Genomic DNA, 11,190 nt, shown 5'->3' with positions numbered 1-11,190 from the left:
CCTAACACATGTGGGAACCATTATTTGGCAACTAGCATGAAATATCTCATAAAATTACAAAAATATGAGTAATCATTCATGACTTATTTACATGAAAACAAAATTACATATCCTTTATATCTAATCCATACACCAACGACCAAAAACACCTACAAACACTTTCATTCTTCAATTTTCTTCATCTAATTGATCTCTCTCAAGTTCTATCTTCAAGTTCTAAGTGTTCTTCATAAATTCTACAAGTTCTAGTTACATAAAAATCAAGAATACTTTCAAGTTTGCTAGCTCACTTTCAATCTTGTAAGGTGATCATCCAACCTCAAGAAATCTTTGTTTCTTACAGTAGGTTATCATTCTAATACAAGGTAATAATCATATTCAAACTTTGGTTCAATTTCTATAACTATAACAATCTTATTTCAAGTGATGATCTTACTTGAATTTGTTTTCGTGTCATGATTCTGCTTCAAGAACTTCGAGCCATCCAAGGATCCGTTGAAGCTAGATCCATTTTTCTCTTTTCCAGTAGGTTTATCCAAGGAACTTAAGGTAGTAATGATATTCATAACATCATTCGATTCATACATATAAAGCTATCTTATTCGAAGGTTTAAACTTGTAATCACTAGAACATAGTTTAGTTAATTCTAAACTTGTTCGCAAACAAAAGTTAATCCTTCTAACTTGACTTTTAAAATCAACTTAACACATGTTCTATATCTATATGATATGCTAACTTAATGATTTAAAACCTGGAAACACGAAAAACACCGTAAAACCTGATTTACGCCGTCGTAGTAACACCGCGGGCTGTTTTGGGTTAGTTAATTAAAAACTATGATAAACTTTGATTTAAAAGTTGTTATTCTGAGAAAATGATTTTTATTATTAACATAAAACTATATCCAAAAATTATGGTTAAACTCAAAGTGGAAGTATGTTTTCTAAAATGGTCATCTAGACGTAGTTCTTTCGACTGAAATGACTACCTTTACAAAAACAACTTGTAACTTATTTTTCCGACTATAAACCTATACTTTTTCTGTGTAGATTCATAAAATAGAGTTCAATATGAAACCATAGCAATTTGATTCACTCAAAACGGATTTAAAATGAAGAAGTTATGGGTAAAACAAGATTGGGTAATTTTTCCCATTTTAGCTACGTAAAAATTGGTAACAAATCTATTCCAACCATAACTTAATCAACTTGTATTGTATATTATGTAATCTTGAGATAACATAGACACGTATACAATGTTTCGACCTATCATGTCGACACATCTATATATATTTCGGAACAACCATAGACACTCTATATGTGAATGTTGGAGTTAGCTATACAGGGTTGAGGTTGATTCCAAAATATATATAGTTTGAGTTGTGATCAATACTGAGATACGTATACACTGGGTCGTGGATTGATTCAAGATAATATTTATTGATTTATTTCTGTACATCTAACTGTGGACAACTAGTTGTAGGTTACTAACGAGGACAGCTGACTTAATAAACTTAAAACATCAAAATATATTAAAAGTGTTGTAAATATATTTTGAACATACTTTGATATATATGTATATATTGTTATAGGTTCGTGAATCAACCAGTGGCCAAGTCTTACTTCCCGACGAAGTAAAAATCTGTGAAAGTGAGTTATAGTCCCACTTTTAAAATCTAATATTTTTGGGATGAGAATACATGCAGGTTTTATAAATGATTTACAAAATAGACACAAGTATGTGAAACTACATTCTATGGTTGAATTATCGAAATTGAATATGCCCCTTTTTATTAAGTCTGGTAATCTAAGAATTAGGGAACAGACACCCTAATTGACGCGAATCCTAAAGATAGATCTATTGGGCCTAACAAACCTCATCCAAAGTACCGGATGCTTTAGTACTTTGAAATTTATATCATATCCGAAGGGTGTCCCGGAATGATGGGGATATTCTTATATATGCATCTTGTTAATGTCGGTTACCAGGTGTTCACCATATGAATGATTTTTATCTCTATGTATGGGATGTGTATTGAAATATGAAATCTTGTGGTCTATTATTATGATTTGATATATATAGGTTAAACCTATAACTCACCAACATTTTTGTTGACGTTTTAAGCATGTTTATTCTCAGGTGATTATTAAGAGCTTCCGCTGTCGCATACTTAAATAAGGACGAGATTTGGAGTCCATGCTTGTATGATATTGTGTAAAAACTGCATTCAAGAAACTTATTTTATTGTAACATATTTGTATTGTAAACCATTATGTAATGGTCGTGTGTAAACAGGATATTTTAGATTATCATTATTTGATAATCTACGTAAAGCTTTTTAAACCTTTATTGATGAAATAAAGGTTATGGTTTGTTTTAAAATGAATGCAGTCTTTGAAAAACGTCTCATATAGAGGTCAAAACCTCGCAACGAAATCAATTAATATGGAACGTTTTTAATCAATAAGAACGGGACATTTCACCTGTAACTTGGTAACTACTATTTACATGAGGTATTGTAAACGCGAATTCTGTTGATAGATCTATCGGGCCTGACAACCCTAACCGGACTGGACGACCAGTATTCAACGGTTGCACAGTACTTCGTTTCGGTGACTACACTTGGTACGGTGTAGTAAGATTTCATAATAAAGGGAATATGCGACGTTGATTAAATGTTAAGTATGGTTATCAAGTGCTCAACAACTTAGAATATTTTTATTAAAACGTTTATATATGAAATCTTGTGGTCTATATTCATAACGCTGCCGGCATTAAACCTATATCTCACCAACTTTATGTTGACGTTTTAAGCATGTTTATTCTCAGGTGATAACTAAAAGCTTCCGCTGCAACATGTTGAATTTAAGCAAGATCTTGAGTATGCATATTTGTGTCAAAAATAAAACTGCATATCGGAGGATTTGTAATGTAAAATATGTTGGAGGTCGTATTGTTATTATCACATGTATAGTTTGTAAGTCTAAGATTATCGCTAAACGATAATCATTATTAAGTTGTTTAAACCTTGTATTTGTAATAAAAGCTGTGGTTTATATTGTAAAAACGAATGCAGTTTTTGAAAAATGTCGCATATAGAGGTCAATACCTCGCGATGAAATCATATGTTATTGTATTCGTCCTTATGGTTAAGGTCGGGTTATGACAACTAATACTGGAGTTAGGTTGGTTAACCAGTCAACTAGTAAACCCATAGAGATTGCTGAAAATTTGGTGGTTAAGGTAGGTGAATTAGAGTTTCCAGCAGACTTTGTAGTTGTTGATATGTCGAAAGATATGGTTGTACCCATTATTTTAGGTAGACCATTTTTAGCAACTGCAGCTGCATTAACTGACTGGAGAACTAGTAAATTGATTTTGAGGGATAGAGGTAAAACATTAAGCTTTCAGACTAAGTTTAGTGTTAAACCACCACCCACACCTGTAGATTCTATGAATGTAATTACTAGTGTTGAAACTGAAGCTAGTAAACCGAATAGGTGTGGGGGAAAGGTAGAGGAAAAGTTTATTGATAAACCGTCTGAGGATAGTGTTATCGATAAATCAATGAGGAAGTTGTATAATCGGGTTAGGAATTCAATGTCTGAGAAATATGAGCATGTTAGGAACAAATTGGTGTCAAATCTTTCTAGAAAAAAAAAGGAAAAGCTTAGGGAGTTGACCAAAGATTCATAGATGGCGGATGTTTGGTTATTAAATGCAATTGGTTATAGAGATTCGATTAAAGGTTCCGGTGATTTGAAAGATGGAACCGTGTATCATCCGGGCATCAGTTGAGAGGAAGGTGGAGTCTAGTGCAAGACTCGTTAATAAACATGCACAATGTATATCCTTGTAACCTTGTATATTGCGTGAGTTTTAAAACTAAAAGACCCTAAAAATTTGAAAAACTCAAAAATCCAAAAATATTTTTCTTTTTTTGTTTTGTTCTTTTGTAATCATTGCAGGTACCATAATGTGATGACAATCGAGGAATGGCCGACAGTTCAGAGCCATCTGTCACTCTGTTTCTCGATTATATTGCTCTACATACGATTATGTTTTTCCCATTCACTCTATTGTCCTCTCGAATTTATACTTTATATTTCTGATTTCATGTAAATGAGGGCATTACATGATCTTAAGTGTGGGGGGAGAGATATAAATTCTCGCGGATGTAATACACTTGGCTTGAGTCTTATTTTTGATTAAATTGTTAAGAATTGGGAATTTTAAAAAAAAAAAAAAAATTGACTCATTAAAAAGCAAAGTGTAGTTGTTTATGAAGCAAATGTTATCACTTTTGTAAGTTAAATTGTCCAGGTACCTCAATGATGTTGGTGTTTTGTATTTTTGCGTGAGTGTGTGTGTGATAAGGAAGCAAAGTCTTCCAGGGTTCTAAAAAATCCAAAATTGTAGGATGATTCAAGTCTATCCATAAAGGAAGTTAAGTCTTCCGAATGCCCGTCTTACTTGGTGTAGGAGACTTCCTAATCTACATCATTTCATACTGACATTGGTTGATGCATCATTTCATGATGTGTTACATCGATGTATCGTACTGTGATAAGAGGAGCCTTGAGCTTCAACCTGTGTTGTCTTCTTGATGAAGAGCAATGGCTTCGTGCTAGTGTTGCTTAGACAACACACACCATGGTCAAAAGCCATGTTACCCTTTAAAATACGGAAATGTAGTATCTACTTCCTACATTTTCTTAAAAATAGCATAAAAGCTAGATGTGTGGGAAGTGGGGTCCAAGGACCTTAAATAAATTAAAAGTGTTTAAACACTTTCGGGAGAATCGAGTCCTCCCATGTTGTTCTTAGGAAGTAAAGTCTTCCGAAGCTTGTAAGTAAAGTCTTACAAGTTAAGTTGAGTTTCAAAAGACCATTGCTTGAAAGTAAAGTCTTTCAGGTGTCGTGCAAGACCCCCCGAAAAATTTACACCCAAGGTAAGTTGTCTTCCTCTTGCCTTCGAACCGGAGGGTAGTTCATCTTTGATGATATACTGGGTTGGCAATTACCCGTGCGGCTGTCCCAAAACCGGGATGGCTTTGAAAGCACATAGCCTTTAAAACCTTAAATTTCTGGAAAACTTGTTTTGTGTAAAAACTTAACTAGTTTTCCTGTTCGTAAAATATAAAATGGTTTTCTTAAGGTATTGTTTTCCGTAAGGCCAAATTTTTCTTGGTTTCGTACGTGGTGCTCTTGATTCGGGGTATTTAAGCTTTTGGGTAATCACGAGTTTGATATTGGAAGATTGAGTTTGATTGAAGACTTGAACCTTGCATTTGTTTTGAAGACTATGATATGGATTTATTGCTTATGAAGATGATATCGGTACGTCTTGATTCTATGATTGTTGAAGACTTGTTCGGGTATGTTTATCTTTGCACTAGTTGATATTATTTGAAAGTAGATTTGCTTGAGGACAAGCAAGGTTCAAGTGTGGGGGATTTTGATAGTGCTCAATTTATACATTTTATCCTACGCACTATCGGGTTAGTTTTCGTTCGTTTCGGTCCATAATCGAAGATAAAGTGTTTAAATATGTTAAAGATTAAAGTTTTTGATTCATGAATGATATTTGAAGAGTTTTGGAAGTTTTAGAGTTAATTATACCTTATATCTAAAAGGCATCGTCCAAGTGAATAGTAACCCCAAAATTTTCACAAACTACCCCCACTCTTTTACTTACTTACATTTTAGACCCAAAAAAACATATAACAGTTAACTTTATGGTTTTTTACAACCTTATCCCAAACTTTTAAGACTTTATACTTTAACCATTAAACTTCTCATTCATTATAAATCGACTACAAACTTTATATACTACCTAATAGATAAAAACGATTAACAGTCACCAGGGGTGCTTTCGTTCTTTCACTTTTTTTCCCCTTTTCCACCTTTTTTTTTAAAAAAGCCCCCATAGTTTGTTCAAATATTAAAATCGACCCCCAAACAGGGGGTAAAGTGTCAAATACTCATTTTCATAAAAAAATTTAAAAAAACTACACCCAAATATTCAACGGGCCATATCTTCTCGCTCGCACCGAGTTAAATTTTTCTGACACCATCGTTAAACTCGAAACAATTTTAGGAGCACATTGTCACTAACTATACGCAAATCGGACGCTTTTTAAAAAACGCTAAATATTTGAGGTACTTCTCATACACGTCAATTTTGCGTTAAATTTTTAAAAGTCGACAATTCCATAATGAAACGCGGAGATGTACATATATTGTTAATTTAAAATAACATTTAAATCTTTCACGGATTATACCTTTTAGTTCGACTCGAGTTGCGCTTCAACGATATCATCGTTAGCCACGAAATAATTTTACAAACTAAACGCAATACAATACATTGAAAACCGAACCCCGGCGCGAAGCGAGGGTTCGAACACTAGTTTAGGCTAAAAAATGCGTTTCTACAAATCAAGTTCAAATAAAGGAGTTGCTGTGCAAAAATTCAAGAACTAGAAGGGTAAAATGTGAAAATTGGAGTCTTCGCTTTAGCGAGAACTTTAGTTATAATATTTTCGCTATAGCGAAATTGATCTAACCGAGATATTAAGAAGTGAATGCGAATATGTTTTTTTATTGATTTCGCTATAGCAAAATCTTAATTGGGGATATTTTCGCTATAGCGAAATCCATGCCGAGCCTTAATCGCGAACCGAAACAATTTGAAACGATCGCGAAGTTCTGAAATAATACATCTCGCGAACTCGAGATCATATGGCTGCGTCATTTCGCGAACGCGAGTTAAGAATAGATGGGCCACTTATTACTTTTTAATTTGTCTAAAAGAAAAGGCTGGGTGAAGGATTGGTAGCCGACACAAGTGGGACTATAGGGTTTTTCATTCAATTTATTTATAAGATGATAATTCCATCGGAAGGATAGGTCGACTTGGACACATACAATTTATTAATTAGATTAGGTTTCTTTAGTTTATTTTTTATCTCTTGTTTGGCTTCCTGGTAAGCGACAAAAGAAGGCAAGAACAAAATTTGGATCTGTTTCATATACAAATTGGTTGGTACATGTATTTGATTATTTTTATAATTAATATTATGTGCTTAATTTATTTGTTTGATTGTTCAAGTTCAATTATGTTAGGCTAAATCTTTTAATGTTTACTCAGATGTAGTAATTTTTGATTGTTGAATTGTTCTTATGTTTATGGATTTAATGTTTGAATAATTTGGTTTCATTAAGTTTGGTCAAAGACCCATTTTTATGCATGCTTTCTACTTTAATTTGATTATACATATTATCAACTTGTTATTGTGAGATAATAGGTGTTAGATAATGTGTATTTTAACACTTCATGTGATCTAGATGGTTAGGGATTTGATTTCAAGTGATTGTGCTAAATATCTAATCGGTAATTGAATGGTTTTTGGCATCATAATCGTGTAATTACATTGAGTGATCTTTGTAGTTAGGATTTTAAGTGATTTTAATCCAGATCAAATCTTAATAGCTGAATCTCATTGATTATAATTATTGTGTTCAATCAAAAGATCCATTATTGTGTGAATCGGTTACTTGACTTTAATTACATAATTTGTTATCTAGTTTACGTGAGTTTATTAGTGAGAAACAGATTATGCTGCAACTCTTAGGAAATCTAGACATTTACATGTGAGTGTGAATGGTGATTAATTGGTAATTCGATAACACAGTCGTGTAGTTACTCTGAATGATCGCTGTAATTAAGGTTTTATGTGAGTTTAACCTAGATTGAATCACAATAGTTTAATCCTTTATGATTTGATTATTTGAATGAGATTAATGTGAGTTAGTCAATTTTAGATGATTGAGTTATAATTTATCAGACATTTAATCTGTTTTAATTGAAAGAACAATCCACGTCACTAGTGAATCATCTGAGTGAACATTGCTTCGTCTATCTGGTTATTTGGTTTTTTTATTTTTTTGCATTATTAGTTTATTCAAACTATCATTTTACAGCATAAATCTTCAGAATAATTATCAGTCTTAAAATCTTAAACGCTGCTCCCTGTGAAGGAATTCGTAACTTTATTACAATAAGATTAGGTGTGGTTTTACCATATCATTAACAAAAAAAAACTCATCAATGGTAAGCATGAATACAAGGTGAAAGTTAAAGTTCATTTTGTGGGAAGAACTTCTTCAAAAACATATCTCGCCATTTATCAAATCGGTTGATTTATTATACGTTTTCGATTTTTACTATTTTGAAATTTTGTTTTGTGGGATTTTAAATTAGCATTGAAGTTCTTTATATGTATTTTCTTATATGCAAATGTTTGATGAAATTACCTTTATGAATGTTTTGACGGAATGTTATTTAGATAATCTAAATAAATTAAATGTGTCTTTTGATATTTCAATATCTCTTGCGTTGTCAAATGCAGGTATGAGCAATAATAATCTTAGGATCTAGAGATTAATAAGGTATACACCAGATTTTAAGTTGCAAAGTTCTATTGCAAGTATTTAGTTAGTTTTCATTCAAGTAAACTGAAAAACATTTCTAATTGCTGCGAATTTTAGAAGTTGAACATATGTAACTTCCAGTTCCATGAATTTCAACTTTATTGGATTTGAACGGAGCATGCACCAACATAAATAGTTATCCACTTTATCTGCGTTCAGATTGCAGACGTGTCTTATGGTGTAACATTATATATAATGCTCGTGGAGGCTTATTTCGAGTGACTCTAGCCTATTTATCTTTATGAATAATGGTCTATTTGGTTCATGTAGGGATACAAAATACTTACATTTACAGGATCTTCGGTCTCCATCAATTACCAACCATTTTCAAAGTGTAATGTCTCATCGAAGTAAGGTACGAACAAGAATCAACATACATTATATTACTGTATGCTATATAAATCCTGGGACAATATCTTTATTTGAACAATAATTCAATAAATTGACAACTCAATAGATTTCGAGTTTTGCTTAGTGAAAAAATAACTGGATGGAATCCGTATGTTCTTTGGCCTATTCAGGTTAGCCATTATACGTCTTTAATATATGTGCCAAAATGAGCGGGTCAAAATATTTTTGCCTGTTATGTGATAAAGAATCATTTCCACTCAACAACGGGTGATAATAACCATTGTTAGTGTGCCTTTGTCCCATGTAATTGGATTATTTTTTTCAAAGCGTATAAAATTGGTCATTGCAGGCAAAGTTTCTTTAGGTAATTGACAAATATGACATGTCAATTTCTACATTCACTTGAGGTTTATTAACTCGGGAAAATATGACTAAAGTTGATAAAGAGTCATCGACTCTTTAAAAAATATATTGCATTCACTTGGTAATCTTTCATCTTGGTTTTGTGATTATGGTTTATAAATAGGTTTATTTATAAGATAAATATAGTGATTTGGTATAAAAAAAAAAAAAAAAAGATGCCGGTAAATTAGATGTGACAAAATGGGTGGTTAGTGGGTCGAACTCGAAAATAATTTGGGTTGATGGGTCATTTTTATACGGGTTATAATGAGGTGGGTCACTGGGTCAGGTTGGGTTGATGGGTCATTTTTATGCTGTATGTTTCATTTAAAACTAATCATTATTATATTATACCTATATTCTAAAAGATATAGGGGAAATTAATAGTACTCGGGGGTATTTTTGACTTTTTGCTTCTTCTTTTTTTGTGCAAATTCAACCACAAACCACCTCACACTTTATCCAAAAAATCAAATACACCACCCAAACAGGGGGTAAAGTGTCAATTAATCATTCTCATAAAAAAATCTTAAACAAACTCCACCAAAATATTCAACGGGCCATATCTTCGCACTCGCAACGAGTTAAATTTTTCCGACACCATCGTTAAACTCGAAATAATTTTAGGAACACAATGTCACTAGCTATACGTAAAACAGACGCTTTTTAAAAAACGCTAAATATTTGGGGTACTTTTCATACACGTTAATTCCCCGTTAAATTTTTAAAAGTCGACAACTCCATAGCGGAACGCGGAGATGCACATATATTGTTAATTTTAAATAACATTTAAATCTTTCACGGGTTATACCTTATTTCGAATCGAGTTGCGTTTCAACAACATCATCGTTAGCCACAAAAAATTTTTACAAACTAAACGCAATAAAATACATTAAAAACCGAACCCCCGGCGCGAAGCGAGGGTTCGAACACTAGTTTGATCTATTTGACCAATTACAGATAAAACTTAATTTGTATGGGTAAATATTGACACCTTCAACTGAATTAATACAATTTTTGAGAATAAGGTCTCCATTTATGTGATTAACATTTGTGTTCTACATTAATTTGTTTTCAGAGGCCAGCAATTATTAGTCTTTTGACGCACCATGACTTCATGCCTGAGCACATATTAGGTCTTTATTGAATTGGTATGGTTTACTATTGGATTGATATTTATGTTTTACTTTTATAGAGCATATAATAAGTATCATAATCATAATGAGGATTTCATGAAAACAATCATATTTTTGCAGATTTCAACCAGGAAAATGAGGTGTCAAAGTGCCTCTATAGGACTTGCAAACAGTTCTTGAATTGCTCATTGGTATTTTTATAATCTTTGAAAAACATAGGAATAGAAGGATGTTAAAATTTGGTATGTTCGAAACATTAAATCTATGTTGGTATGCCTATCGTTTTATGTTTAGCTTTTATATTGTTCCGTTTATCCTTTTTAATGTTGGTAGGCTTTTATTGCCCTGTTGAAGGCACTATGTTATTTGCATTTATGTTTTATTTGTTTTGATTTTGTCAACGAGTATACATCATTATTCTATGATTTGGTCTCGTTGCTGTCAACCATTCAAATAATATAAAATATAAGTTTATGGAGTTTCAAATTTATTCTTGATTTGTCCCATAAAAAAACTTCGTGAATTCACGGACATTAAGCTAGAAATATTATATTAATGATAATTTTATATTTTACTAGGAAATTCCGGATTTGAATTTGGTTTTCGATTTAACGAATTCAAAAAAGTAAAACCGAAAATCAATTTATATTTGTAAACCGAATGGAAAACCAAATTCAAAAAAGTAAAATTTGTAAACTGAATTGAATGTAAAACTGGAAAAGAAATTAAAAATGCGGTTTGTTCTCTCTCTCTTTTTTTTTTTTTAATTCGATTTGAATTTGGAATAAAATTTAATATTGAACACCT

This window comes from Rutidosis leptorrhynchoides, chromosome 6 (assembly GCF_046630445.1).
Source record: "Rutidosis leptorrhynchoides isolate AG116_Rl617_1_P2 chromosome 6, CSIRO_AGI_Rlap_v1, whole genome shotgun sequence".
Lineage (NCBI taxonomy): Eukaryota > Viridiplantae > Streptophyta > Magnoliopsida > Asterales > Asteraceae > Rutidosis > Rutidosis leptorrhynchoides.
The sequence above is the reverse complement of the archived record's forward strand: the minus strand, read 5'-3'. Positions refer to the sequence as shown.